The 5,618-nt window shown below is 42.0% G+C and overlaps 1 long non-coding RNA gene across 1 annotated transcript; it reads right to left on the reverse strand.

Annotated features, from left to right (window-relative positions):
- Positions 1-504: 504 nt before the first annotated feature.
- LOC146991757 (uncharacterized) lies at positions 505-1,080 on the reverse strand. The gene is made up of 3 exons (XR_015037122.1): positions 1,024-1,080; positions 803-930; positions 505-703 (listed from the first exon to the last, which is right to left on the reverse strand). It is a non-coding gene; the product is annotated as an uncharacterized LOC146991757 (long non-coding RNA).
- Positions 1,081-5,618: the final 4,538 nt, after the last annotated feature.

Consider the following 5,618-nt stretch of genomic DNA (forward strand, 5'->3'; position numbering starts at 1 on the left):
CCGTATGTGGTTATGATTTGGTCCTCATACATTTTGCCATACCACATTTCAACCAGAGGTGCCAGCTAAATGCCACATGTGGCCCAAAAGTCAATGCTATTGGGGTATGGCCAGGCTTTCGGGCCCTAAATGGCCCAAAATAGGCAAGCCAAAAACAAACCAAAAGGAGGCCAAAACTCACCCAAAACTAATTGTGGCCTTCCAAAATACAGCCATAACTGCCCCAAAAGAGCCCCAAATCCCCAAAATCCAGCCAAAAAGTAGCCAAAACCGACCCAAAGAAAGCCCAAAAAGTAGCCAAAAGTGACCCAGAGAGAGGCCAAAACTCACCCAAAACTAATTGTGGCCCTCCAAAATACAGCCATAACTGCCCCAAAAGAGCCCCAAATCCCCAAAATCCAACCAAAAAGCAGCCAAAACTGACCCAAAGGGAGGCCAAAACTCACCCAAAACTAATTGTGGCCTTCCAAAATATAGCCATAACTGTCCCAAAAGCCCAAATTTACCTTGCTGTGTGTCTATGTGTATTGAAAAAAAACAATAGGAAGATTAATATTATTTCATCATCTTTTTATTTTTGAATTTACTGTTGACTGACTCCAGGCTGGCAGGTTGCAGGTCCCCAGCCCAGTAAAACCATCACTGGTCTGTGCTATGCTTGCATCTGTGGTGGTAGAGCAGATGGGGTTTCTTCGTGTGGCATCTAAAGTGTTACAGACAAAGAGAAAACAAACTTAACTTATTACTTGTACTGTAGCCTAAGAATGCTTTATTAAAGGCTTTATACAGTTATAAAACTCACCCACTTTAAGTTGTAACTTTTCCATTCATCCCTCGTCAGGTGTCCTTTTCTGTCTGGTCCTTTGGCTTTAAAATGCCCCATACCGTAACCTTCAAAGTGGCAGGCCCAGAAGGTCCAAGAGAGATGACCTGAAAATATTGAGAGAATTACCTACATTGATTTTCAAATCAACTAGCCCACCATTACATTGCCCTACTCTAATAAAATCAAAGGCAGCTCACCAAATCCTTTTAAATTTCAGGAAGAGGCTGGGTTTCCTTCCAGGGCCATCATTTGCTGTTCTGCAGAGGAAAATAGGATGTAAAAAAGTATGCATATTATGCTTATAACTGAAAAGCAACGAAGCAATTAAATCACAGATAATTAGATTTCTCCCCACATATGGCAGAGAATAAAGTGGGTTTAATATAACAAAACGTTTCACAGCAGTAGGCCTTTTCAGTCCAAATTGGTGGCAGCACTATCACAACACCACCTAGTGGCAGTTAGAGCTTCTTGCTATACTCTTTGGCTTAAGTTTGGAGTTTTCTTTGTGTTTTCCTGCCTGGCAGCTCACTAGATTATTGCTAAAAAGCACAGCAACATGAGCAATGCTTTTTTGGTGGATACTTTCAACGCTAAATGGTAGGCTAGGCTATGACCTGCAACCTGCTAAATGGTAGGCTATGCTGCTTTCAGCAGATATTCACTGTAGGCTAAAGGAATGACTGATTGTTGCTAGCTAAGTTAGCTACTATCTGTGCAAAGTGTAGTCACCAATTACATTAATTACATTAAACTATCTCATATACTCACTGCCAGTGTACTGTATCTATTAAGTTCTCTGTGCATGTCATTGATGTAGTTAAATTGAATGCGCTGGCTGTGCCTGTTTGCTACGAGTTAGCTCATAGCTCACAGCAGTTTTGCCATCGAAATAGGAAAAATTAACATAACTGTGCAGAAAACGTAAACCTTATCGGGTATTTAAACAAGGCAATGATAGAAAATCAGATTTTACTAAATTTAAATGTCTATAATATCATGTACATACCTCCGTGTTGATCAGCTTGAGAAAATGAAGTAGGAGGGCTGTCGTCAGTTGAAACTGTGTACAAATTCCCGCCGTTTGCTTGGTCTTTTGGCTATCCTTTGGCTTTACAAACACATGCCAAAACAAACCATCGGACGTTGCCGCCCTTTGCCCAATCTTCTGGCTTGCCATAAACATGCCATACCACCCCCTCTACTTGATCCCGCCTTTTGCCTCATCTTCTGGCTTGCCATAAACATGCCATACCAACCCCTCTACTTGATCCCGCCTTTTGCTTCATCTTTTGGCTTGCCATAAACGTGCCATACCACCCTTCTATATTATCCCGCCCTTTGCCCAATGTCTTGGTTAACCAGATATATGCCATAACTCAGCCATATATTGCTGGCACCAATTTTGTCTATTAAGGCTAACCAAAACGATACCACATTTGAGCCAAAGGGCTTTCACAAAGCCAAAAGAAAGCCAAAAATGCCAAAAGGATGCCAGAATACAGCCAAAACATTTGCTATCTGGGAAAGCCAGGCTTTCCTGTACTCTCTCTTTCAACCCAGCTAGATCGCCATGGAAACTTATGGTAACAGATGTTTAGCTCATATATTCAGAGTTTAATCCTAAAATCGGCTATAAAAGCGCCGCTGTTTCACAATTTAACTCATTTACAGCGTGACTTTTACTTTGAAATCCAAGTGGAGCTGGCAGAACCAGTATGGAGGGAGAGATCGCGCTGATCCGCTGCTATTTACCAACTGTTGAGCTGAGCGTCAGGAGCTCATTTATATATAGGCTATTATATTACTTGGATATAAGCTGCAGCATGGACGTCGGAACTATTTACTGAGAGAGGGAGGGGGGGGTTTGTTGTGAGGGTCGACTGTCACCTGGAGCAAACTGACAACTATATGATCAGAAACTCGTTCAACTCTGGACTGTCTGTGAAGACTGACGGGAAGCTGGCCTCATCCTCTGCTTCAGAGAGAGCCTTGCACTATCGGACCTGGGTCTCTGCTCCGTGTCCAGAGCCTGGTCAGGTCGGGACACGCTGTTCACGCTGTGAACCTGCTCGCTAATGTGTAAAAGAAATAAACGGAGGGGTTTAGAAATAAAACCCTCCCTCAACTACTGTAACTTAAATGTGGCCATGAATAAACTTGTTTCGCCTACAGCAGTATTGCCCAAATGCAAATATTGAATACATCTCTATTTTCACAGTTAAAAATGTCTTTGTCACCTAAACTACCCCCCGCCCCCTCCAAAAAAGAGAAAAGAAAAGAGAAACACTGTAGCATATTTTCATACGCACACCCAGCCTGAATTGCGATCAGTAAAATATATAAAAGTAGGCTATAAAACACAATTTAAACATGAAAGTTGTTCCTCTAGTTTATTTTGTTTAAATGGATAAAGCTTCATAATTAAAAGTAGCGCAATGTCCAGCTGTCAGAAATTAAAAGCAGCCTCTTATGTGCATTAACAGTGTTGCTTCGGGCTGTGATAGCGTTTTTTTTTTTTTTTTTTTTAATTCGCTCCTATCTCCAAACAAGCTGCTCACCTTGGCTGAAATCAGCGGGGACACGGGGATTTATTTAATTATTTTTAACCAGACTCTAGAGTAGATGGAGGTGGGTGCAGGTCGTACAGAGCTCCACACACACTGGGACAGAAGATGAGGTCGATGCTCAACTGCTATAAAAACTCACACGTTTTCTTCCAGTGATTGTAGCTTCCTCTTTATAATGCTCGTCATTTTTTGCAATCGACAACGGGAAAAAAAACCCGGATTTGCCAACAAGAAACATCTGAGAACGGACTCAAATAATCAAGCTACCGCTAATGTACTATACGACTTCCGGTCGTCGCCGAAAGTTCCAACACAATCTCACAGCGTTCCATTGACTCCATGGTTGCCCCGGAGAATAAGGTGAATATCAGCACTCATGGAACGTCTCTTGTCCAATCAAATTGCTCGGTTGGGACCGGTCGGAACTAACTGTTGTATAATTGTAGTTATTGCGGCCAAAGTAGCCTGCAGGTCTGAAGGGTGGATGTAATCCGACATGTTTGTTTGTATCGTGACGTCAACACGCCGACTTGACGTGAGCAGAACAGCAGATCTGAGCCAGTTTTGCGTCTTGGCCTGTTTAGGCGGAGACGCTGCGCTGGAGCGTATTCAACTTTTCCACTTTCAGGGGTGGTTTGAGATTTTTGCGTCTTCAAGCCCCAAAAACGCCGTCACCATATAAACGAAAGGCACTTCCGATAAAATATTTTATCGTCTTTACTCGCAAGCGTCTTCGTGTAAACGGCCCCTTAGTTTAAATTCTGTTGCACGTTAACTGTGTTTTAATCACATGAAGGTGTGTGTGTGTTTGTGTGTGTGTGTGTGTGTGTGTGTGTGTGTGACTGTAATCACATGAAGCTGGCTCTAGAGTCTGTGTGTGTGTGTGTGACTGACTTGACACATAGTTAGTTAGTAGCTGCATCCTGTGTCAGTCTGATTTAGCTGTGTCTCTGTTTATAAACATTTAAACGAGCGCCAGGTGGATTGTTTATGAAGTTAACAAGCTCTGGCCTGAGGATCAAAGAGGTTACCACGGCGATAGGGGCCCCTGCAGGCTGAGACAGACAGAAACGTGGAGAAAAAGAGCCATTTTCTGCCTCTGCACCGGTCTCACATTTAGGCCTAGCATGACAAAACGGTAACTCCTATCAGAACAAAACACAGATCAACGTTGCTCTAAGGACTTACTGAAAATTTTGGTATGATTTGGTGTTTCTACAGTAAATATTTTGGCGACGCTGGCAGTTTTAAAACATCAGGCCGTTCTGCTTCTCTCAGAAAATATTTGTATTGGACTCAATGAGGAGCAGAGACAGACGTGGCCGCACTTAGAGGCTCAGAGTTTAAATTCTGTAAGTCACTCTGATATTTTGAGCAGATTAAGAGATCGAGGATGAGCTCGTCTACAACCGTGGCCGAAATTATGTGTGTAGAGTGTAAATTGTGGCCGTTTGGAGTTTGGAAAGAGAAAAAATCTGGAGTTTTTCTGGCATCTCTCCCACTCTAACCGATGATGTCACCCACTCTGACACGAACATTCCGTGCAATACACACCCATTATAATCTCATAATTTCTCCAAAAATGATCATGGTCATTGATCAGGGATTGATCAAAAACTATATGACCTATCAAAACGTGGAGTGATACGACAATACACAAGACTTGTGTCTACTGTTTAAAGTTTAAATGGAGTCTCTAGGTGAAAGTATGCCTGAGCAGTAGACGTTTGTTAAACTCCAATGATTGGTCTTTTTCGCTCTTTTTTTCCCGTCCGTCCCATAGACTTCAATGCAAAATTTTGCGCAGTTTTTCGCGACTTATGTCGCGAAAAATTCGTAAACTGTTGAGAAAAGTAATAGCACACCGATCCCGATCAAGACGCACGTTTTGATATATAATATGTCCTACTAGCGGACCGAAAAAGCGTCCGGAAGATGAAAAATAACTAGAAAAAACATTTCCAAGAATGGAAATGGTGTGAATGCTGAAAGCAATGCTGAATGAGCTGAAGAAATTGTTGAAACAATGCTGAATGAGCTGAAGAAAGAAAGAAAGAAAGAAGAAAAGGACAGAAGGAAAGAAAGAAAATGGGAAGGGTAGATGGAGAAAGAAAGAAAGAACAAAAGGACAGAAAGAAAGAAGACACAGAGAGAAGGGTAGATAGAGAAAGAAAAGGGTAAGAAAAACAGAATAATAGAACATAAAGAGAATAGAGAATGAA

Source organism: Trachurus japonicus, chromosome 1 (genome assembly GCF_045865225.1).
Source record: "Trachurus japonicus isolate A0001 chromosome 1, Traja_1.0".
Taxonomy (NCBI): Eukaryota; Metazoa; Chordata; class Actinopteri; order Carangiformes; family Carangidae; genus Trachurus; species Trachurus japonicus.